Source organism: Rhinopithecus roxellana, chromosome 6 (assembly GCF_007565055.1).
Source record: "Rhinopithecus roxellana isolate Shanxi Qingling chromosome 6, ASM756505v1, whole genome shotgun sequence".
Classification (NCBI taxonomy): Eukaryota; Metazoa; Chordata; class Mammalia; order Primates; family Cercopithecidae; genus Rhinopithecus; species Rhinopithecus roxellana.
In genome coordinates this window covers 107695903-107721392 of record NC_044554.1, presented here as the reverse complement: position 1 = coordinate 107721392, position 25490 = coordinate 107695903, and the positions used below count along the sequence as shown (strand labels likewise).

Genomic DNA, 25490 nt, shown 5'->3' with positions numbered 1-25490 from the left:
GTTTTGGACAGGCTTTTTCTCTTAATTATCTTTCTCTTAAATATCTCTTTTTCTCTTAAAGTATCATGAACATCTGTCCATACCAAGTTCTTCCCCAAAATGTTCAATGATAGTATTGCGTTCCATTGCTCATGCCATTAAAAAATATTTACTGTAATAAATACATGGTAGAAAATGTTAAGTGGCGTCTACCGGTATATTCCTATTGTTCGAAGTATTTATTCCACTTCAAACACAGATGGGGGGTGAGTTACAGTTGCCCGCCGAAAACAGCCCAAACCTCCAGGCCCAGGACCTTAGGCGGCAGAAGTGCCTGTTCGGGCGCGCCAGGGCCCAGCTGGGCGAGGGGGCCACACTGCCCAAGGTCACCGGGGAGGGCCCTGCCAGTGCACCGGGGCCAGCGCAGTGACTGCGCGCGAGCACTCGGCAGTCGGGGGGATGGGTGAGGGGTCGGCCAAGGGTCGCGGGGTCAGCGCCGGTCGCGGGCCAGGCGGGCGTCGCGCCTGCAGTTCGCCTCCGGAGCTGCAGGTGGGGCCGTGCGGCTGCCTGCCTCCAGGAAGCCTCACGTGCCTTAGTAGGCCGCGCCGGCCCCCAGGATACAGCGTGGACCTGGCGGGCGCTAAAGGTGTTGGCGCGACTGCGGGCGGCGCCATGCAGGGGTAGCCAGGGAGGAGCGGCGGCGGGGGCAAGGCCGGGCGGGCGCAGTCTGCGGAGAGCACTGGGAGCCGGGGCCTGCGTGGCGCCACGCGCAGCACCGCGACGACTTTCTTCGGGCCGCGACGGACAGCGCAGGGCCATGGAGGAGGCGGCCGCGGCTCCGGTAAGGGCGATCAGCGCGCGCACGGACTTGCGGCCTGGGTGCCCCGGGCGACCCGGGCCCGGCACATGGGGGCTCTGGCTGTCGGACCGTACTAACGCGCCTGGGGCTCCGGGGAACCGGAGCGCGGGGTCCGCTGGGGCCTACTGCGCCTGCCAGCCGGGACCCCCACTCCGGGCCGAGCCCGAGCGCTGGCGGAACGGTTGTCCCCCGCCCCGGGCCGCCCCACGCCAAGTTCCTTGGCCCCTCCGGGGCTTCCTGCACCCGCCCCAGCCGCTGTACCCTACGTCTGCGTCTCCCCACCCGAGGCTCCTTTCTCTGCCTGGCGCTTTGCCTGTGGGTCCCTCCCCCAGCTCCTCCCAGCGGCTTAGTGGTACCTGGGAGTTGTGCGGCTTCGAATCCGCATACACCGACACCCCTTACGTGCCCAGCTCCCCGGGGTCGGCGCGGAAGGGGATATAGAGCCAGGTACTGCGCCAAGCCCTGTTGAGGCGATAGTCTGTCCTTCTGTCCTTCTGTCCTCACAGCAAGCCAGTGGGATGGGTACTGGTGTTAATCTCTGTCATGCAAAAGAAAAACGCGGGGCCTAGAGAAGTTAACTTGCCCAGGCTGGCACACCTGGAAGTGTGAAAAGACACACAGTGGCTGTGTGTTCAAGGACCAAGCAGACAGGTACGCGGGCAATAATTGTGCAAAACAGAAAGGGGTGAGTGCTGGCGCCCAGTTGGAAACTTGGCGGTGGGCTCCGGGGGAAGGAGCGTCAGGGGGCTGCCTGGTACCGCTGTCCACCCCTCCTGGCCTGATGCTCTCCTGATGCTCTCTGCCTCTGTGATTTGAGCCGGACTTTTAAGGAAGGCTAGGATTTCAGGCCCAGCTAGATCCGTGGTGCTTTCAGGGAGGGAGGAGTGCCTGGGCAAAGGCGCAGAGAGACGGGACAGTGCAGGGCGTGTTCTGGAACAGAAGGGAGTCCATGAGCCTGGAGAAGATGGTTTTGGTTTGGAGACAGTGGGAAAGGAGACTGCAGAGAGAGACTAGGAAGGGGCCTGCATGGCTGGACTTCATCCTGCGGGTGAGGGATCCGGCTCCTCTTACCATCAGCTCCTCTCAAGCAAAGAGTTTCGGCTCCCCTGGCAGGAGTCTAAGGAGAGCCCCACATACTCCAGCCACCTGTCAGTAAGAAGCTGGGCTGGAGTGAGCAGCGCACAGTCGCCACCTCCCACCACATGGTGTGAAGGCCTTGCACAGGGCTTCCTGGCCCCATCAGAATTGTAAGAAAACCATGCATCTTGTTGTCCATCTGTAAAAGACTAATATTTTCTTTTTTTTTTTTTTTTTTGAGACAGAGTCTCGCTCTGTCGCCCGGGCTGGAGTGCAGTGGCCAGATCTCAGCTCACTGCAAGCTCCATCTCCCGGGTTCACGCCATTCTCCTGCCTCAGCCTCCCAAGTAGCTGGGACTACAGGCGCCCGCCACCTCGCCCGGCTAGTTTTTTGTATTTTTTAGTAGAGACGGGGTTTCACCGTGTTAGCCAGGATGGTCTCGATCTCCTGACCTTGTGATCCGCCCGTCTCGGCCTCCCAAAGTGCTGGGATTACAGGCTTGAGCCACCGCGCCCGGCCTAATATTTTCTTAATAAAGTAGTTTATGCAGAGGTCCCTTTCATGCCACACAAAGACCGTAATAATGGACGTGGAGGATGGGGAGGATTTCAGTGGATGGGGAGCTGGTGACCAGTTGAAAGGAAGCTTCTGGAGTAAACTCTTGGCGTTTGACTTTACCGGAAAGGGACTGATCTAAGAAAGGAGAGGTGAGGGAAGGAACAGTGGCCTTAGGTGGAGGGCGGACTCAAACCCAGAACCAAGCCAGCCCACCTGGGTACTTGCAGGACCACCTACTCCTTGAGAGCAAGACTTCCACCCACATTGGGGTTTTCGCCTAGAAACAGTTCAGCTTGTCCAGAACCTCCCAGCCTTGAAGACCCCTTAGAGTCCTACCTTCTTTAGGTCCTGCTTTCCTTCAAACAGCCAGTCAGGCCCTTTAGTACTGTCCTGGACAAGTTTTTTTTTCTGCCTTTGCTCAAACTCTCCTTTTGTCTCTATTTTTTGAGGTGTCCATCCACGTTCTAGTTCTCAGTGACTTTCTCTAAGTGAATCCACACTGGTTTCTAGTAGCCACTTATTCGTTTTCCAAATAATCGCCAACCTTTTGTTGAGGAATTATTTTGCAGATTGTTGTAAGGAGGTGTTGATCCTTGGGCATGGATACCAGGAGCTGCTCTCTGCCCTGTAGGTCCCATTTTCAGATGTGGGTGGCTCAAATAGTCCAGCTCCCCACCCAAGGCAATATGTGCTTGTTCTTCCTTGTCCCAGCTGCCGGTCACTGATACGCCATGTGAATGTTTCCAAGGACAGGGAGGCCCCTTATCTCTAATTAAGATGGTTTTTGCCCATATATAAGTGTAACTTTGTGACATATGTCCATTTTCCTCACCAGACTGTATGTCACCACTCCTGGTACAGCTACGAAAATGATCGAGGCCATCATTTTTACCTTGAGCGGGTGGGAATTGGGAAAGAGAAAGAATCTTGTAGGGCTCATGCAGTGTCAAAAAAACTCTGTACTGTTGGAGATTTGATGTCATGGGGATTTTAGCTAGTGTGGAGGGGCAGATGGGAAGAGGACAAAATGAGACTATCCTGGGGGAAGAGGAACTGGCTATTAGATTTTTATGTTTATTAAAAAGGGACAAAAAATAAGCAGTACTCTGTGCCATTTCAGTGAATTGGCTGTGTTTTTTTTGTTTGTTTGTTTTGCTGCATCATCGTCAATAGACAGTTCCTGTGTAATCATAAGGGGAGGTGCAGGCTGGGCTATAGTAAATCTGCATTTAACCATTTCCCCACTAAAATACCAAGCAATGCTAAGTCATTATGTACGTAGCAAAATTGCACTGAGTGCCAGGCTTGGGTCAAGGACCGTGGCATGAAAAGATGCAATACCATGTTCAGGGAGCCCACAGTATAGGCGTGGGTAGGAAATTACTGTGTAGGGTGGTAAGCACCGTGAGAAGGGTCTGCACTGTGCTGCAGAGGCCTGGAGTAAAGGCACCCACCGAGACATAGACCTAACATACCCAAACAGGTGATTGCCAGCCTGAGATCTGGCATGTGGTACAGGATAGCCCCACTTGTCCACACATATGGGCTCCCAGCCCAGCTCCCCCGTGCCTAGGGAAAGAGGGGCTCAGTGAAGACAATGGATGGAATGAATGACGCCGGTTTCTCTCGTGTTTCTGAAAGATTTCTCCGTGGACAATGGCAGCCAACATTCATGCCATGGAGAGGAAGATTGAACGGCAGGCTGCTCGCCTGCTTTCCCTAGAAAGTCCAACTGGGATGGCCGAGAATTAGCTGGCCGACTGCGAGAAGACAGCCGAGGAGTTCGGGAACCAGCTGGAGGGCAAATGGGCCGTGCTGGGGACTCTACTGCAGGAGTACGGGCTGCTGCAGAGGCAGCTGGAGAACATGGAGAACCTGCTGCGCAATGGTAACTTCTGCATCCTGCGGCTGCCCCCGGGCAGCAATGGGGAGTCCCCCAAGGTAGCCCTGGGGCATCCTGGGGTTGGGGAGGCCACGGGACCGAGACTGTGAGCATGTGGGTGAGCGAGTGTGACACTTGTGGTTTCAGGTGCCCGTGGCCTTTGATGATGTGGCTGTGTAGTTCTCTGAGCAGGAGTAAGGCAAGCTGGAGGACTGGCAGAAGGAACTCTACAGGCATGTGGTGAGGGGCAACTGCAAGACGCTGGTCTCTTTGGGTAAGGCCTGACACTCATGGGATTTTGGAAGTCCCTGTACTTCTCTCTCCACATGGTTGTTTTCATGACAGTGATATGTAAATCACCAGAAACGTTGACCTTGAAAGTTGTTACCTCCTGTGAAAGATGAGCCCTGGGTGATGGAGTTAGAAGCTCCCTTCGCCCTGTGCGCAGGGCCCCAGAATACCAAGCTGGGAAAGGTGGTGGCTTCCCTCCTACACGGGCTTGGGATGTGGACCTTTCTATTGGTGCTGACTTGGAGCAGGGAAGACCCCACCTGCTCTCAGAGCCTGTGTGTAATCGACTCACATTTGAGAAAGACTCTTTCTAATTCAGTCTTCTCCTACAGACATGCATGGCCCTTACGGCGACATGCCTTGAGGTCAGTGGAGAACATGGGCCAATGGTGCTTCTTGCAGCAGACATTTTCTTCATGCCTCAAAACTACTCTTCCCTCATTTTTTTGGGCTACTGCTCTCTGCTCTCTTTGTTTGATCCTGCCCAGGAAGGGCCTGGACTGTGTTTCTTCCTGGGCTCATTTCCTCTTCTAATTTCCTCTCTGTGACCCTGGAGCCAAGGGCAGTGAGGCCTGTTAGAAAGGACAGGAGCAATTGCAGACATGAGGTTGTTTCGTCAGCACAAGTGCACTGCTGTTTAATATGCACACTCTGCAGCAGTTTCTTCAGCCCGGTACTGTTGACATTTGGGACCAGGTGATTCTGTGTGTTGGGGGCCATCCTCTGCATTATAGGATGTTCGGCAGCAACCCTGGCCTCTACTCTCCAGATGCCAGTCACCTCTCCCCCAGCCCTGAGCACGACAACCAGAACTGTCTCCAGACTTTGCCAAATGTCCCCGGGGAGCAAAATTGCCTGTGGTTGAGAGCTACTGCTCTATGACAATCAAGAGATTTTGTTTCTAGACCATTGTTGGTTTTCTGGGCGGACTATCCCCAGCTCTGACTGGAACGTGACAAAAACTGACCTTCTGTCTTTCCTCAGACTACACCATCTCCAAGCCCGAGGTCCTCTCCCAGATTGAACAAGGGAAGGAGCCCTGCAACTGGCGCCGCCCTGGCCCCAAGATTCCAGATGTTCCTGTGGACCCAAGTCCAGGTAAGGGCTGGGAGAAGGCCAGGGAGACATCAGGTGATGTAAGGGAAACAGAGATGGGAAGGCCAGAAAGTGTGTGATCTTTCCAGAGAGAGCCGAGGAGAAACATAAAATTTACATGTTTTATGTCTGAGTTTTTTATAGTTGAGTTTTAACCTCTAATTTATTCAACTAATGCTCCAGAAACGAATACTTTCTATCAGGGAAACAGGTGGCAAACCTAATCTTTTAGGAAGAGACAGAGGCAGGGCACAGGATGAGGGGAGGGAGAGGAGGACACTGAGAGGGAAGGCAGGAGCATAGTGGACCCTTGAACAACGCAGGGGCCAGGGGCACCAGCCCCCAATCCCAAGCAGCCGAAGATCTACATCTAACTTTACTCTCCAAAAAGTTAACTACTGATAGTCTCCTATTGACCAGAAGTCTTGATACTATGAACAGGGAATAGCACATATTATGTATGCTCTTGTATTGTGTATTATATACTTACCGTAAGTTAGAGAAAAAATGTTATTAAGAAAATCATAAGGAAAAGAAAATATATTTACTACTCATTAAGTGGAAGTGGAGCATCATAAAGGTCATCCTCCTCATTGTCATCTTCAGATTGAGTAGACTGGAGGAAGAGGAGGGGTTGGTCTTGCTGTCCCAGGCGTGGCAGAGGCAGAAGAAAATTAACTTATAAGTGGGCCTGCGTAGTTCAAACCCATGTTGTTCAAGGGGCAACTGTGTATTGAAAACAAGATTAATTCAAAGCTTTGCAAAGAGTCGGCCTTGCTTCTGAGAACCAACGTCTAATTTATTTATTTATTATTTATTTTTGAGAGGGAATCCTGCTCTGTCTCCCAGCCTGGTGTGCAGTGGCACGATCTCAGCTCACTATAACCTCTACCTCCTGGATTCAGGCATTTCTTCTGCCTCAGCTTCCCGAGTAACTGGGATTATGGGTACCCGCCATCATGCCCAGCTAATTTTTGTATTTTTGTAGAGACAGGGTCTCACCCCCAATGTTGGCCAGGCAGGTCTTGAACTCCTGACTTTAGGTCATCTGCCCACCTCTGCCACCCAAAGTGCTGGGATTGCAGATAAGAGCCACTGCATCCGACCTCAGCCTTAATTTAAGCCAGTAGCAGTTCTAGAACATACACCCCTTGGTCAGCCTTATGGTTCGGTATGATTAGAAGCACACATTTATTTAAGGTGAATCTGGTTACCAGAAATCAGTGTCTCAGATTTCCCTGGAGCCAGTCAGCACCTTTGAAAGTTAAGGAAGGACAGGTGGGCACAGGAGAAAAACCAAATTCCTAAAATGAAGACCTGCTGGGTCATTTGACCACGGAGACCACATCTCTGCAAGGCTCGACCCCTGATTCCTCCAGAAGACCCACCCTTGACCGTCCCACCTGCCTTGGTTTTCCCTTTCGTCTGACACTGAGAAAGGTGGTGTTCCGCAGAGGCCCTCCTGTACTGCACTTGTGTGAGATTAAATGCATCCCCCATGTTCATCATCTCATGTCAGTCAGATTTGCACTTTCCTAAGGGCAGAAGCATGTTCCGAGCTGGCCGCTTGCCAGTCATCATCAGGACATTCAGTTTCTCGGGGGAACCCACCCCCGATAGTTAATATGGGTTCTTTTCTATTTCCCCAAGTGTCTTGGCTGGTCTGAGAAATAAAGGGAAAGAGTACAAAAGAGAGAAATTTTAAAGCTGGGTGTCCGAGGGAGACATCATATGTCGACAGGTTCCGTGATGCTCCCTGAGCCATAAAACCAGCCAGTTTTTATTAGCAATTTTCAAAAGGGGAGGGAGTGCACGAATAGAGTGTGGGTCACAGAGATCACATGCTTCACAAGGTAATAAAGTATCACAAAGCAAGTGGAGGCAGAGCAAGATCACAGGACCACAGGATGGGGCAAAATTAAAATTGCTAATGAAGTGTCAGCACACATTGTCATTGATAACATCTTATCAGGAGACAGGGTTTGAGAGCAGACAACCTGTCTGACTAAAATTTATTAGGTGGGAATTTCCTCGTCTTAATAAGCCTGGGAGCGCTTTTGGCTTGGGCTTCGACCATAAGAGATGGCAGCCTCCAACGGGGCCATTTATAGACCTACCCTTAGGGCGCATTCTCTTTCTCAGGGATGTTCCTTGCTGAGAAAAAGAATTCAGCGATATTTCTATTTGCTTTTGAAAGAAGAGAAATATGGCTCTGTTCTGTCCGGCTCACCGGCAGTCAGAGTCCAAGGCCATTTCCTTTGTTCCCTGAACATTGCTGTTACGCTGTTCCTTTTTCAAGGTGCCCAGATTTCATATTGTTCAAGCACACATGCTCTACAAGCAATTTGTGCAGTTAACACAATCATCACACGGTCCTGAGGTGACATACATCCTCCTCAGCTTACGAAGATGAAGGGATTCAGAGATTAAAGTAAAGACAGGCATAGGAAATCACAAGGGTATTGATTGGGGAAGTGATAAGTATCCATGAAATCTTCACAATTTATGTTCAGAGATTGCAGTAAAGACAGGCGTAAGAAATTATAAAAGTATTAATTTGGGGAACTAATAAATGTCCATGAAATCTTTACAATTTATGTTCTTCTGCTGGGGCTTCAGCTGGTCCCTCCGTTTGTGGTCCCTGACTTCCCGCAACAACAGTTTAGTTCCACAGGTGCAATTTGAGAATCTTCTAGGTGTCATGGACAGTGCTGAACGCTAGAGGACAGAAAGACGGCTGAGAACACATAATATTGGGCTGGAAAAGAGGGTTACAACCCATGCGCGTCCAGCTTCCTAGCCTGGATAGGAGGTTCTGGGTGGGTGGGTTTCGTTGTATTTACACCGTGTGTGGAGGCTTCCCTCAATTCCACAGCATCATTAAACGAGAGTAAAGAGGGGTCTGGAAATATGCTGGTTGCTGGTAAGACCCCATAACACTCTTTGGCTACATCATATGTTCAGCAGCATCCGTGGCCTCTACCAACCAGTAGACAAGATGAGGAGACAAACTCCACTGTCCACCTTGAGCCTGTCGGCAGGGATCCTGTGTGGCCTTTATCCCTGTCCCGTTTATCCAAGGAGCTGGGAATCACAGCTCATCCCTCGTCACATTTGGCCTGGCCCATCCCCTTATAAGACCTCACCTCCTGCACATCCCTCCACCAAGCCTTGTGGGACTCAGGGCTCAGCAGACCCGCCGGATCCTGAGTGTTCCCTGCTTGGACTGAGCTCCAGGGGACTGCAGCCCTCTGAGTGCTTGTCATTCTCTTCCCTGCCTCCCTCTGAGCCCAGGCCCACCAGGGACAGGGTCCTCGCCTCATGATTGCATCTCTCCCAGCGTCACTCCCTCTCTAGAGACCCCGCCTTTGTGTCTCAGGCCTCGTCTTTTTTGCTGTTTCTGCAGACTTTCCCTCTCTTCTCGTCCCTCCCTGCCCTTACTCTTGGCCATGGCAGCCTACTTGCGGATGGTCCTGTGCCCCTCCACCCATCCCACGGCCATCCATGACTGTGATGACAGTGACTGCACCACACCTCCATCTCCATCTCCAGCACACCACTCCCCGGCCGCTTCCTGCGGTCCCTTCAATTCCCTGTCTTGTGTCCTGATTTCAGCAGTTTCCAGTCTTTCAAGACCTGCAAGCCATTGACCCTGCTGCCTTTTCACTGCCCTCACCCCTCATTTCCCTCCATGTCCACCATTGTGGTCCCCCTTTGCACACAGCATCAGTGCCCTTGCCCCTGTTTTGTTCATTGTATCCACCTGATGAAATCTATCAGTATTCTGCACCTGCAGCCAAGCAGCTGCACGTGACTGCAGAGAACCGGGTAAGCTGGCTGCTGGTGTCACATGACATCCACAACCAGTGACTTCAGTGGGTGCTCTGCCACGCGATTACACTGTGTTTCCCTAGCCCAGGGGCCGGCCAACTGTGGCTGAGGGCCAAATTTACCGCATCTGTTTCTGTATGTCCCACAGCTGAGAATGGTTTTATATTTTAACCCGCTTTTTTTTAATTAAAGAGAAATACACCACTCACTTGCACAGCCCTCCCCATGCCGTCTGCCTGCACCTGTGCCCCCTTCTCTGCCTTCATTCCTGTGACTGCTAAACTGTCAACTCTCCAGCGAAAGCCCCCCTTCCACCTGGCGCTCCATCCCATCCCATGCCACCTCAAGGGCAACACAAGCAATCCTGCCTTGACCTTGGGGACATCTGCGCTTGCTGTCTCCTGCCCCTTCCCTCCCACTCTTTTACCCCTTCCACCAAAACCTCTCCAACCTCGGTTACCAGGGCCCTCCGTGGTGCTGAATGGTCTGTCTTCTTACTTGGCCTGTTGATAACACTTGCCATGTTGCTCACTTTCCTTGCACCTGCCACCCACCTTCACTACTCTTTCTTCCCTGGTTCCTGTTGCCCTGTGGAGCCTCTCAGCCCCAGAGCGCCCTTGATTCTCACACCCCCTCTCTACTCCTTGCATTTCCTCACTCCCCATTGTCTCCCAGGGTCTTGGGGCCACACGTACTGTCTAGGAATGTGTGCCTCGAACCTGGATTTTTGCCCCAGATTCCACACATCTAGCTGCTTGGCCTGCATCTCTACCTGAGTGTCTCATAGACTTCCCCCTAAACATTCCCAGAGCTGAGCTCCTGTCTTCTCTGAATAGCCTGCTCCTCCCACATTCTCCCCATCCCAGTAAATGGCAGCTCCATCCTTCCATTTGCAGTCAAAACCTGAGAAGTCCTCTCTGACCTCCTCCTCCACACCCCCATCCACTCCACCAGAAACCCTATTGGCCCTCCCTGCCGGGTTTGCCCAGAGTCTGTCCACGCCTCGTCCCCTCCACTCTGACACCCAGGCTTATTGTCTCTTGCTGAGGTTGTCACCAGCCCTTCTGCCCCTGCCCTGATCCCCAAGTCTCATCTCAGCCCAGCAGAGTGATCCCTTTTAGACCCAATCCTGGCTTTCCATCTGACCCGCACCATCGGCTCACCTCCGCTTTTCTCTCACACTCTGCCCAGCTGCACCATCCCCCTTGCTGTCCCTTGCGCCCTGTGCCAGGGCCTTCGCAGTGCCCTCTGCTGGGAGTGCTCCTCAGGCAAATCCCACCTTCAGGCCTTTCCTGTCATCGGTACTGCAGCCCCTCCCCACGCAGGACTCCGGGCCTCCTTTTCTGCTTTGGGTCTTCCATGTCAGACAGCGTCGTGTAATATATGTTTCCTATTTATATATTTATCTTACGTCAGCTCTCCCTCATTAGAATGTCAGTTTCAAAAGTACAAAAACTTTTTAACTGTTTTCTTCATATATTCATTCTAGGAACCTGGAATATTGCCCAGCATAGAGTAGGAATTCAGTAACTACTTGCTGGATGTATGCCATGCTTCGTCATTTAAAACGTGTGTGTGTGTGTATGTGTGTGATGTATGTTTGTGAAATAATGGATTTTTGATACCATTTTGGTCCCCCAGGACTCCCTAGGGCAGCCACTTGTCCTGAATTGTCTATGTTTATCCTTTCTATCCACTTTTTTTTTTTTTGTTGAGCCAGAGTCTCGCTTTGTTGCCCAGGCTGGAGTGCAGTGGCACGATCTTGGCTCACTGCAATCTCTGCCTCTTAGATTCAAGCGATCCTCCTGCCTCAGCCTTTGGAGTAGCTGAGACTACAGGCGCATGCCACCACACCCGGCCAGTTTTTTGTACTCTTGGTAGTGACAGGGTTTCACCGTGTTAGCCAGGATGGTCTTGATCTCCTAACCTCGTATTCCACCCGCCTTGGCCTCCCAAAGTGCTGGATTAGAGGCGTGAGCCACCGCGCCCACCCTCTATCCACATTTTAAAACGTCTACTGTGTGCATTGGTAGTTGTGAACAATATATGGATTTTTGTGTTTTGAAACATTACATAGATGTCGTTATATTTATCACTCATTCTTATTTCAGACGTATCCATGATACATGTAGATCAAGTTCATTCCTTTTAACAGATGCTTAATATTCCAGAAGCAACTATATTATAACTTATTTTCCATTCCTCCACTGATTGACACTTAAGCTTTTTTTGATTTTTCACGCTCACAAGCAATACCGTAGTGATCATTCTTGGGCCTGCCTCTTTATGCCCCTGTGGGGATGCTACTCCAGGAAACAGACCCAGCAGTGGCCTCACCACATCATAGGCTTTCTTGATTTCGTTTCTGCTGTTGCCATATTGCTGTCCCCAGGTGTACCCCAGGGCCACTGGGTGCTCCCAGCAGCAGCTATGAAGAACCTGTTTCCTTACGTCTTTGCCCAGTTTCTATAATTACATTTCTGCCAACCTGATGGGGGAGAGATCCTGGTCCGAATTCAGGATACTGGAGGCCTGAGCTTCAGGGCTCAAATAGATTTCGTGCCTGGTCCTGGCTCTGCTAGTTGTGCTGAGCTAATGGTTTGGGGCCAACATGGACTGGGTCCCCTCTGCTAAGGTGTCTCCCTTTTAGAGGCAAGGACTAATAAGTGAGGAGAGGGACGAAGAGAAGACAGTTGAAAAAATGTAGGACAAGGCCCAAAGTAACCCCACTGTGCAGAGGGTGAAAGTGGAGTGGAGAGAGTTTGGGAAGTAGGTTAGAGAAGATAAAACTGAAGTAGGAGAGAAGGAGAGAGGAAGCTTCCAGCTCTAAACAGCAATTCTCCAAATTGTTGCCCCACACAGAGACTGAGGAGGAGGCTGCAGGATTCTAGGCAGGAAAGATTTCTAGAAGTCCTCTGATAGGTCCATGGGGAAGGACAGGGTAAGTTCAAAGCCAGATAGAGGTCTGTCTGAATGAGGTCATTGTCAGTGGTTCACTGAAAATGATGAGAAATTACAGTGTATATTAGATCCTTGGGCCTGGGAACATAGGTGAAACAGTGTCAGTCAGGAAGGTCTAAACAGAGAAGTGGGCACGTTTGGGGCAGAGCATCTGGCTGCGTGTCAAGTGGTCCCTGGTTCAAGATGGTGTCACTTGTTGGCCCTTCCTCTCACTCTGCCCACACGTTTTCAATCCCTCCATCCCGTGTCACTTCCCAGTGACCACAGATTGCTCTGATTCTCCACTTCAGCACTTTTCCAGGGATTGGATCCTGTCTTCTGGTTACTAACTTTTATCTGACACATCGTGGGATTCAGCGAATGGAGGATAAGAGGAAAGAAGAGGAAAGGAAAAGGCAGTTCAACTCCTGCCTCAGAGTGTTGAGTGCAAAGAGGCCCTTTATCATGAACGTGGATTCTTGTCATGACTTGGTCATTAATCAGGTATGTTTTGTTTGGGCATGATTTTAAATACTGTCATTTTTCTAGATCTGTACCATGTAAGGGAGCACATTAAACCAGTAGCTCCAAACCATGAGTCAGAATGCTGCAGGGAGTTGGTTAGAAGCATACATTGTCCCTAGGTCCTTTCCCAGAGAGTCTGGCTTAGGAGTCCTCAAGTGAAGCTCAAGAACTTTGGCTTTTACCCAGCTCTGCCCAGCCCAGCGTCACCTTTAAAGGGTCTGTTGAGCAACCAGTTCTTTGAGTCCTGCCCTTCTCAGCAAGTTTGAAGGATGTCCTGGCTGCAAACCTCAGTGATTTTAATGTCCCTGCCTTCAGTCAGACACTGGAGGAGGAAGGATGCTGGTTGTTAAGTAGAGCTGGCAAGCAGGTGTGGAGTAGGAAGGGGATGTATCGTGACAAAGGAAGTACACATCTCATGATGGTGACAGTCAGGGTGTGGCCATACAGGTTTATAGTTCTTATTGGAGACAGGCGATTAACTGGGGGTATAGCTCAGGGGTAGAGCATTTGACTGCAGATCAAGAGGTCCCTGGTTCAAATCCAGGTGCCCCCTCCCTATTTTCTTTTGGGGTGATCAGACCCAGCACCAGGTCGTGGGGGCGGCAAAGTCCGGCGGAGTCAAAGGAATGAGAAAAAGACAGTTTGAGAGAGAAAGTGGGACTCTGGGGGCCATCGCTAGTGTGGAGGTTGGGAAAGCCCAGAGCTCTGGGAGCCCACAGTATTTATTGGTGCTCAAACAAACAGGTGGTGAGGATGTGGGGGTGGAAACAGTGTATCAAGTGAAGAGAAACAGGATAATGGAGTGCTAGAAGCAAGGAGCCAGCAAGTCTAGCCAGACATGCAAGCCCTGCCTCAGCTTCTCTCCTAACACTCAGCTTGTCTCCCAATATCTTTTCACTTGCTGATCACAATAGGATGTTCTACTCTTAGCTTTTCTTCAGCACATGGATTCATTCTGCAAAGCAGGAGAGATAGGAAGCAGGTCAGGTCTTCACTAGAAAGCCTCCCCTGACCCCAGAAGCTCTAGAGAAACCCAATTTCTTGAAGGCTAAGTCAGTGCCAGGTCTGGAGAGAACTCTTTTTTTTTTGCACATCCCAAGCCTCTTCATTTGGGGAATTCACAATTGTGTAAGTCTTGGTGGAAGACAGGATTCTGTCTCTGGTTAAGGAAAAAACAAGGTCAGATAATGTCCTCTCCCTGAATGTTGGTTTTGTAAATGAGGGTTCCTCAGAGAAAACAGAACCAATAGGGGCTGTGTGTGTGTGTGTGTGTGTGTCAGAGATTTTAAGGAATTGGATCATGCCATTGTGGGGGCTGGCAAGTGTCATGTCTTCAGGGCATGGCAGCAATCTGGAGAAACAGGGAAGAGTTGAGGTTGCAGCTCCAGCCTGAAGACAGCATGGAGGCAAAATTCCTTCCTAAGGGGACAGCAGACCTTTCCTCATAAGGTTTTCATCTGATCGGATGAGGCCCACCCACATTTTGGAGGGTAATCTGCTTTACTCGAAGTCTGTAGACTGAATGTTAATCACATCTAAAACATACTTCCACAGCAGCATCCAGATTGCTGTGGACAAACATCTGGCCACCATGGCCTAGCCAAGTTGACACATTTAAGGAAAAAAAAAAAATATTTTTTTGAGACAGACAGGGTCTCCCTCTGTCACCCAAGCTAGAGTGCAGTGCTCTCCACTCACTGCAGTCTCCATCTCCTGGGTTCACAGCCTCCCGAGTAGTTGGGGCCACACGTGTGCACCACCACGCCCAGCAAATTTTTGTATTTTTTGTAGAGATGGGGTTTCACCATGTTGTCCAGGCTGGTCTCAGACTTCTGAGCTCAAGTGATCCACATGCCTGAGCCTACCAAACTGCTGGAATTACAGGCATGAGCCACTGTGCCCTGCTGACACATAAAACTAACCAGCACACTTGGGAATGGCTTCAGTTTGGCCAACTATATTCCCCTAAACAAGACTATGAATGTTGAATAAATCCTACATAGAGGCAGGGTGAATTTGGAATTCATTGTGGAGATGGCAGAGCTCTGGCAATGGCAGTAGGGCCAGAGGCTGCAGCCAGTGTCTGTTGTGGTGGCAGTGACGGCTTCCAGGCCAGGGTGGGCTGAGGTCCTGCCTGGTTTGTTTTTGTTTGTTTGTTTTGAGACAGAGTCTCTCTCTCTTGCCCAGGATGCAGTACAGTGGCACGACCTTGGCTCACTGCAACCTCCGCTTCTGGGGTTCAAGTGATGCTTGTGCCTCAGCCTCCCAAGTAGTTGTGACTACAGACACCCACCACCACACCCAGCTAAGTTTTGTATTTTTAGTAGAGATGGGGTTACGCCATCTTGGCCAGGCTGGTCTCAAACACCTGACCTCGTGATCCACCCTCATCAGCCTCTCAAAGTGCTGGGATTACAGGCGTGAGCCACTGTGCCCGGCCAGTCCTGTGTGTTTGATAAGCCTGGCTCTGCAGGCTTCTCTGAGGTACATGAGCTTCTTGCCATCCTATGAGCGATTGCCCCCTGTGTCTACAGTAACCTTAGATGACGTCTTTAATTAAAGTACCCTTACCGGTACTAGGGATGTGTAACAAGTGATTACAGAAACGTGAAGGGAATGTGGATTGGGAATCTGGCACCATTAAACTTGAAGGTAATAACGATCTAAGTGGTTTGGGGTGATAGAAATCCAGAAGCTCACGTCAGACTGTAGAAAAGTTGAGTAACTTTTGCCTGCAGTTCCATCAGGACCCATTTGTAGTTCCCAGATTATAAATGGCCTCTGTGCAGGATGGCTGGCCCTACCAGTTTAAAGAAAGCAAATAGCTCACGTGTTACCCTATATGATCTGTCCTACGTGGGTTGAAACTCAGGTCTTAGGCCGGGCGTGGTGGCTTAAGCCTGTAATCCCAGCACTTTGGGAGGCCGAGACGGGCGGATCACGAGGTCAGGAGATCGAGACCATCCTGGCTAACACGGTGAAACCCCGTCTCTACTAAAAAATACAAAAAACTAGCCGGGTGAGGTGGCGGGCGCCTGTAGTCCCAGCTCCTCGGGAGGCTGAGGCAGGAGAATGGGGTAAACCCGGGAGGCGGAGCTTGCAGTGAGCTGAGATCCGGCCACTGCACTCCACCCTGGGCGACAGAGCGAGACTCCGTCTCAAAAAAAAAAAAAAAAAAAAAAAAAAAGAAACTCAGGTCTTTTTCTGACTGTATAACAAAACTCTCTGATCTCCTGCCACCAAATAACTGAACTAGCTGAAAATGAGAGCCAGGGCTGATCCCTGTGGCTTGCCAAACTTTGATGTCCATGGAATCTGCAGCTTCCCCCAGTCTCCCAGCTGAAAATAGGTCAGCGATTAAGAGGGTGGAACTTCAGGAATTCTAAGATGGATTTATGGGAGCATTTGGAAAACTTGATTTATCCCAAATCACCAACTCTACCTAATCTCCAAGCCTGCCCCTTCTTCCTGCCTGAAAGCCGACCAGCCCAGACGGAAGGGTTTTCACTGCAAGAGATTGGTTTCCCCACTGCCCATTGTCCCTTGACCTACAGTGAGAGTAAGGTCTTAGTTGAGCCTGGGCACCAGTTGCTGGGAGGTGAAGACTCGGATACCAAAATCATTTCCAACTGGTTAATGTATGTCAGCAAAACTTCAAGACCATGGGTGGATACAGATTACTGGAGTATTTCATAAAGTAGAAAGACTAATTTTAAATGAGTCTGAATTTTTTATTAAGAGTATACCCAATTAAAATTCTATTTAAGATACCATAGCTGGAGCAGCTGGGATAAAACTGTTTGCTCTGTTGGTGGACCTAAGCCTGGATTCACAGGAAGCCAATTCTAAATGCATTTGAGATACTAGGGATTTCTTGCTATAGTGCAGAAAGAATCCATAGGCTTCAGGTGGTAGGTAAGTTAGAGTGGATTTATCACATGCAACTTACCCTGGCTTGGAAAATACGTAGACGTGTGGAGCTTCTACATTCGTAAAAAGAATTCTGGTAGCTGTTCTCTGTGGACAGAGATGCTGGTGGGTGGGATGATAGCGGAAAGGGAGCTCCTGATTTCAGTGGGGCTAGGAGGATCCTGGGGTGTCAGAGTCCAAGCAGTGTGATACTTTAGCCCGAAGTGAAGTTTGGGTGTTATTCTGTGGTCTGTGCCATACAGGTCTTGGCTGTGACTCATCAGTGGTGAGGATTTTAGGCCTGAGAATGGGGAGCCCATCGTGGTCCCCTGGACGTGTAGATCTGAGCTACCACTATAGCCGGCACAATGGAGTTTCCTTACCTCTGACCCATTCCCCAGGTCTGAATCTGCTCAAAGAACCTGCCTCCCTTGATGGGGAAGCCAAGCTTGAGAAAAGGACTCTGCCAAAATACCCAGTCATGGACAGTGAATCCTTCTGCCCGATTTCCCATATTAGGCCTTTCAGCCATTTGCCTGGAAACTACATGGGGAAGTGGGAAATATCCACCTAATTTTGGATTATTGGTGGCTCTGCTGCATCTGTGAAGCTTCTGGAGATCCAGTAATTTGGGTAACATCAGAATATCCCAGAAAAGACCACATCCTGCATCTTGCTTTATTTAGCTACCACCATCAGAGGTGGCTCGAGAGACCACAGTTACTACCTATGGTGTGCTGCTTCCATGCAAAAGACTACAGACTGCAAGGTTTTCATCACATAATAATGAGATGAGCCTTAGAGGACAGACCAAAAGTTTCCAAACAGTTTACCCTTTACCTATTCTTATTTTTATTTACTGATTTTGGAATCTGACTCCAGCTTCCTTTCCCTTGCTAGAGCCCATGATCTGTATCTGTCTGCAAGGAGGAGAGAGAAGAGGCTGATGGGATCAGGTCAGTCCTCTGGGAAGTCCCAGCTGACTTCCTCCATCATCTCGCTCCCTGCCCATAGTCTCACAGAGCCTCCCAGAATCTTGCTTTTCCTCAATCCATGGTCTGGGTAGGCCAGGGTGTGAGTCTGCAGCAGCCCCAGATGGGAAATCCCGAACCTGAGGACACAGAGCTGAAGTCCAGGGTGCGGCACTCTAAGCTCAAAAATCTAAGCCCATTAGATTTCTCATGCCCATTGAAGGCGGGCATGAGACTGTGGCTGGTTCAGGTACTCCTGTGCCACAGTAGAAGCTGGGTTCTGTGGAGAATACAGCAGGACTTAGGGACATGGCCAGCTTTCTCTTGGGGATCACATGGATGTGCCTGGGGAGATTCTGGAGAACTCTGCAAAAGTGCTGGAGTGGTACCCAGAGGGCTGGAGGAGGCAGGGGTCTGTGCCTTACAAACTGTAAAGTCTGTAAAATCATTTGAGGACTGTTGAGTCTGCACTTCAGAGATGCTACGGGTCAGGGATTAGATAGGCTGTGTCATTTTTCCCCCAAGTGGGTGGATTGGGTGGAGCTTATGACCCAGGATCAACTTTGGTGATTAAAAGTAAAACAGGGTAGGGGGCACCTGGATTTGAACCAGGAACCTCTTGATCTATAGTCAGATGCTCTACCCCTGAGCCATACCTCCGGTCATAGGAGGGTAGTGTAATTAACACCATTTTCATGTGTTGACACACCAAGAGCAAGGCCAAGCTCTGCCAGTTCGGATGTCCAGGCCAGTTCTGTTTCTTTGAACTCCGGCGCCCTCCTGTCACTAATACTTGTTTCTCCATCATCACTTCTGTGTGCACCTGGCTGAGGACACCCTGGTGTCCTCATTGACCTTTATAAATGGAGAGACCCTTCAAGTCATCCAGAGAATTCTCTTAGTAGCAATTGTTGAGCATCATGTGAGGTGTGCTAGGCTGGGGACAGAACTGTAACTAGGTGACACCACCTTTCCCTGCCCTGAAAGGAGACCCAGTGGCTGTGTCTGGAGACTTGTATTTGACATAGAATACTGTTCGTGTTAATTTGTTAAGTGAAAAGCAAATTTAAAAATAAAAAAAAAAGATACTCAAAAAATAAGTCTTTTAAAAATGTGGCACATATCCACCATGGAATACTATGCAGCCATAATAAAGAATGATATCATGTCCTTTGGAGCAACATGGATGGAGCTGCAGGGCATTATCCTTTGCAAACTAACACAAGAACAGAAAACCAAATACTGCATGTTCTCACAAGTGGAAGCTAAATGATGAGAACACATGGACACAGAAGGGGACACTACACACTTGCACTTACTTGAGGGTGAAAGGAGAAAAGATCAGAAAAAATACATATGCATAGTACATGGCTGACGAAATAATCTGTACATCAAACCTCCGTGACATGAGTTTACCTATGCGACAAACCTGCACATGCACCCCTGAACCTAAAATAAAGTTAGGAAAAAAATGTCTACAGTGTACCATTTGTAGGAATTTATCCTTCAAAAATATTCCTATAATTGCATGAAGACACATATATGTGGAGATTCATGGACAGCGGTTTTTAAATTCCTCACAGCAAGCACTGGAGACCATCGAAATATCCATTGGCAGGGAACTGGATAAAACCAGGCTTTGTCTTCTACCCTGGAGGGGATGAGGAGAAGGTGGAGATGCAGAGAAGCAGAGGATGCTGAGGGGACTCGATACCTTGGTCTTCTCAGTCAGGTAGAAAACAAGTCATCCAAAGAGAATCAAGGAGGTAAGGTGGGAATCATTACTTGGGAAGAAGGGCAAAGTGTGAACCAGGCATGGTGGGAAATGGAGAAGAGGTGAATTAGAAAGGAATGGAATCATTGCTCATTAGGAGAGAGGCACTGGTTGAGGTCAGACTGGCATAGATTTGCAGTGGGACCATTTGTCTGGCTGTACAATTTACTCCAGCAAAGACTGGCTCCCCCAGAGCAAAGATGGGAAAGGCCAATGGCGAGTGTATCCGCGGAAGCAGAAGGGCTCATGAGGGAGGTAGACAGACCACAGGCCAAGCCCTCAGGGGAGCCGGAATCATGACTGAGAGGCCAAACATGGGGTTCATAATAGGCAGGCAGATAGCTGAACCCCAAGGTGTCTCTGGGGTCACGGGAACAGAGAGAGGTAGACAAGATTAAGGTCAAAATGAGGATAATGAACCATTTTTTGTAACAGTAAGGACATGTAAACATCAGAAGAGGTGTCATTGAAGGAGTTTTCTGATTCTAAGATCCCGAAAGAGAATAAGTGATGATCAAGTTTGGCTATGAGCGCTGAACAACCAAAATAACAAAGGATTAAAGCAAAATGGAAAGAAGCAAACAAACCAGAAGCTTAAAAGCTACCACGTGAAAGTCCACAGCTAGGTGGTCCGGGCATGACTTTTCATAGGGTCAAGAACCCGAGTTCTCCTTTCTGACTGTCTGTCTGGCTTGGCTTTCATCCCAGCATGCCATCAGCCACATTAGCATCTCATCGACCTCCCAGGCAGCAGGAGATGGAAAAGACAAGTCTTTGCTGTAGGGACACCCATCACTTTCACCTGCATCTCACTCACCAGCCTTATGCCTGTGGCCTTACAGCTCCAAGAGGGTCTGGGAAATGCAGATTTCCTTCTGGGAAGCCATGTGCCCAGCTGATAACCAAGAAGCAGAGTAGAAGATACTACTGGAAAATGCTGAATCTATGCCTCACCACACCCGTTGAGAGCAGCAGTGAGTGGAGTTTGTGAACGTTCGTAGAGGCAGTAGGATGGAAATCTCGCGAGGCCTTAGCATTGGAAGCACATTGCCATAGTGTTTGACATTCCTGAGGACAGAAGGAGAGGCAGGTGAGGAAAATAAGATTATTAGCCTGGTTCTAAAAATATCCCGTTTGTGGAGTCCCGTATATCAGAGAAGACATGAATGGTGAGAGGAGAGAGTGGTGGAAGGAGATAGCTTTGAGAGAGGAGAAGCAGGGAGGGATGGTGGAGGAGCTGGGGTTTGGGGGGCAATGTGGAGAATGAGACTGAGAAGGTGACCCCACCCTGTCCATTCCAGAGGATGAAGGGGAGGGATGGCTTCAGGGGAAAGCTGGCCTTCAGGTGTACAAGGATGGATAAAAAGGCAGACTTGCAGGGAAAGGCTAAGGAGGAAGGAGACTGTTTACAGAGTAACTGGAGGGCTGGCGGGCTTGGGTGGAGGAGCTGAAACAGTAGTGGGGATACAGGAAGGAGACTACCCCGAGAGACCATTTCCACTAACAGAAGGCATTGGACGGCAGGGACGCGAAAGGGGCAAGTACCCAAGTTCTAGGCCAAAGCTCTAAGTGTTTGTAAAACTGGAACAGCAAAAGCTGCTTCTTAAAATCCTTAAGATTTTGTGGGTATCTAGTGGGCATATATATTTACGGGGTGTATGAACTGTTGTGAAACAGACATGCAATGTGAAATAAGCTCACCCTGGGGAATGGGGTATCCATCCCCTCTAGCATTTATCCTCTGAGTTACCAATGCCACTTTTTAGGGGGGCGGAAAAAGTACTAAATAAAAAGTTCACATATCTTGTTAACAAAAGGAATCTACTTTAATGAATAGGAAATTATGAAGCACATCATTGAAAATAAAAGAAGCTCTGTTTTTCAGGCCACTACATCTTACATTAATAAGGAGAGTCACAGGATACAGAATATTTTCAACTCAGGGGAGTACAGCAAAGCACCATTTGCTAAATGATCAAATTAGAGCCTCAAGTGACACTACACTTGGCCAGGCTCTCTCTTCAGTGCCTTCTTCTCTGTTGTGTTTTCCAGCCATTCAGTGTAAAGATAGTAAGACTTTCTTGCTTTCAGATAGTTTTATTACAGGAACATGTTTTTAATCTATCTAAAATATAAACTACTGTTGTGTACAGAAATCTGAAGAATTATTAAATGTATTTTAGGTACTTTTTGAAAAGGTTCATAAAACATGATTAGTATAAGGGATACTAAAAATCATGAATTGGTGCTTCTGAATTCTATGCTGTATAGCTGAACCTGCATGAATGTTGAGATTTGTGTCAAAAAAGCTGTTTGTTGTCTAAAGCATAGGATGCCATGACATCCTCTAGTTTTTGAGATGGTTGATATAATTCAGTGATCCCTTCTGCAGAAGTTTGCTTTTAAAGCTTAACTATGACATAACATTGCCTCTGATAGTTGGAACATCTGAACACAATGTAGCACTTTCCTTATACTTCAACATGTTGACATTTAATCCTCTGCTAACAGTCTTGGCCTTCTAAGGGCTTACTCATTGAGTGACAGATCTTGGTGGTTTGTTTTGTAAATAGAAGACCAATACCACCCCATCCCAGGCAGAATGACTGCATCCAGAAGGGGTAAAATTAAGACAACTAGGAAATGCTGAAAGAGCCTTTGTTCCTGAGAGATGCTGTTCTGGTCCAGTTTTAAGTGCTGTCCACATAAGTGTGACATGAAAATCAATCTTGGGTCCCCCAAATCACCCAGCTGAAGGGAAAAGTCCAGCTGGGAACTGCTTAGGGTCAACCTGCCTCCCATTTTATTCAAAGTCACCTCTCTGCTTATGAGATAAATCTGTATCAGATTGCCTCTTTTAGAGAGGCTTATCAGAAATGCAAAAGAATACAACCTTTTGTCTCTTCTCTACCTGTGACCTGGAAGCCCCCTCCCAGCTTCCAGTTGTTCCACCTTCGCCTGGCATTGTCCCACCTTTCTGTACAGAACGAGTGTACATCTTACACATATTGATTGATAGCTCATGTGTTCCTAAAATGTATAAAACCAAGCTGTGCCCCAACCACCTTGGGCACAGGTTGTCAGGACTCGCCTGAGGCGGTGTCACAGACGTGCACCCGCAGCCTTGGAAAAATTGACTGATTAATCCTAATTAACTGAGACCCTTCTCTAGATATTTGGGGTTCACCTAAGGATGAATAAGAAGAGGCAGAGTGGGAACAATGCAGTCTTGGGCTAAGGAGACTTCTTGGAAGCTCTGCTAAAGTGGGGTCTTGCCCTTCGCTACAGTCTAGAGCCCCCTGAGAAGCTTTCACCGTGTCTGGGCCCCACTCTAAATGTTCTGATTTAATTGGTCTGGGGTGGGGCACGGGAAATGGCACTTTTACGGACTCTTCAAGTGATTCTAGTTTATACCTGGGGTAAGAACCACCACATTCTAGCCTCACCATTTGCTGGTTTCAGGGAAAAAAAAAAAAAAAGAAAGAAAGAAAGAAAGACAGAAAGAAAGAAAAGAAAAGAAAAGAAAGCAAAGAAATGTTTATTCTAGTGTCTAATAAGGAAGAAGTTAAAATGTGGGCACCTATGTAAAAATGTCAAAATTAAAAATGCGGAGGGGGTGTCTGGAATCGAACTGACGGCCTCTTGGTCTGCAGTCCAATGCTCTAACCCTGAGCTATACCCCCTCCTGCTGTTGTGGGGGTCAGTTAATGTCTTTGACTTGTGCAGTCACACCCAGATGACCCGTTGCCTATGCGTTGCTACTTCATAATGAAAGCTCCTAGGAGCTGTCAGGCCTACCTCAGTGAAAGCTCATTGACCTTGTGCATAACAAGAGGCAGTTCCCCCTCCTCAAATACCCCCATGCCTGTGTCTTCCCTGCCTTGGGTCCTTGGTTGCGGGCCATACCCTGGAAAAGCACTGCCAGTGGCTGCTAGAATGGCCTTGAGAGTCAACCTCCATTACCTCTTATGGTGGGCACGTACAAGAGAAACTGTGTGTGACAGAGGTGTGTGTTCTAACACACTTAATGACAGAGTTGGGCCTGGTTCTCCTGGTCCAATATTCCAACACAACTACAATCTAGGACAGAAGGTGATTCTTCCAACTTTCACTTCATCAATTAATTTAATGGAGAATGATAGAGAAGGAGCGACTCCAAGAAATAGTGAGAAGTCGGTAGCAGAGTAGATTTCGGAATCCCCAAAAGCGTTAAGAGGGCCAACATTAACATAGTTTCAAGGACTAAAATATGTTGCTAGAGAACAATCCCACTTGACTCATTTTTGTCTTTAAGTGACAGGGTATTTTCCTGTCATCCAGGCTGGAGTGCGGTGAAGCAATTATAGCTCACTTCAGCCTCCCAAGTAGGTGGGACCACAGGTGTGTACCATCATACCCAGCTAATATTTTTTGTTTTTTTGTGGAGGTGAAGTCTCACTCTTTTGCGCAGGCTGGTCTAAAACTCCTGGCCTCAAGCGATCCTCCTGCCTTGGCCTCCCAAAGTGCTGGGATGAGAGACATGAGCCAGTGTGTCCAGCCTCCCACGTGACCTTTCTGATGGCAGGCAGAGCCCTGTCCCTTCTAGAAGGAACACTTGGAGTAATACTTGGGTTAGCTCCTTTTCACCTCCTCAGCTGTGCTAAGGCCCTGCTAAGGCTCTTGTCACAGGAGCTGATAAACTGTCTCTTCTTCAAACTGCCTTTCTTTCCTACTGGAATTTTCTCTTTTACCCACAGGCCTTTGCCTTGTAGCCCTGGGCACCTTCTCAGAAGGCAGCCAGCAGCCAGCCACTCCTCTCCGCTCCTGGCCCGACAACCTCAGGAAACACACTTCCGCAGTGATTTCTATGATAATGTTAAAATCCTCTGGCTTTCCCTTTTCTGCAGTAGGGTGGACTGCCAAGGAAGATGAGGAGGATTGATGAGCCTGCAAGAGCACAGAACTCCCCACTGGCAGGGCCTGGGCAGCAGCCTGGTGGGCGAATCACCTGAGGTTGGGAGTTTGAGACCGGCCTGGCCAACATGGAGAAACCCCATCTCTACTAAAAATACAAAATTAGCCGGGCGTGGTGACTCTCGCCTGTGATCCCAGCTACTCGGGAGGCTGAGGCAGGAGAATTGCTTGAACCTGCGAGGCGGATGTTGCGGTGAGCCAAGATCATGCCATTGCACTCCAGCCTGGGCAACAAGAACAAAGTCCAGAAAGTCGCAGAATACCCTGGATATCGCTGGATGCTGGAGGCCCAGATGTCAGTAGTACAATGATGAGTGGGCATTTCCAGGAGGAAGTCTTACGCCCCACCCGTGATGAGGAATCAGGAAGGAGACAGCCTTGCACAAAGGCAGATACAAGAAGGGCTAAGCAATGGCCGGGCGCGGTGGTTCACGCCTGTAATCCCAGCACTTTGGGTGGCTGAGGTGGGCGGATCACCAGGTCAGGAGTTGGAGACCAGCCTGGCCAATGTGGTGAAGCCCCATCTCTACTAAAAATACAAAAATTAGCTGGGCGTGGTGGCTGGCATCTGTAATCTCAGCTACTCAGGAGGCTGAGGCAGGAGAATCTCTTGAAACGGGAAGGCGGAGGTTGCAGTGAGTTCAGATCACACTGCTGCACTCCAGCCTGGGCGACAGATAGATTCTGTCTCAAAAAAAAAAAAAAAAAGAAAAGTGTATATTTCATGGATTGTTGTGTAGATTGAATGAGTTAAGCTGGGTAAAGCACATAAAACAGTACTGGCACGTAGTAAATTCTGTATACCGTTTTGCTGAACAGATAAAAAGCTCGGAGGGAAATCAGCT

At 49.1% G+C, this 25490-nt stretch overlaps 2 non-coding genes and 1 pseudogene across 2 annotated transcripts; 2 read left to right on the top strand and 1 right to left on the bottom strand.

The window, feature by feature from the left end:
- The first annotated feature begins 444 nt into the window (after positions 1-444).
- Positions 445-25160, top strand: LOC104675269 (annotated as a pseudogene).
- TRNAC-GCA lies at positions 13520-13591 on the top strand. The gene has a single exon. It is a non-coding gene; the product is annotated as a tRNA-Cys (tRNA).
- On the bottom strand, positions 18507-18578 carry TRNAY-AUA. Its single transcript has one exon. It is a non-coding gene; the product is annotated as a tRNA-Tyr (tRNA).
- Positions 25161-25490: the final 330 nt, after the last annotated feature.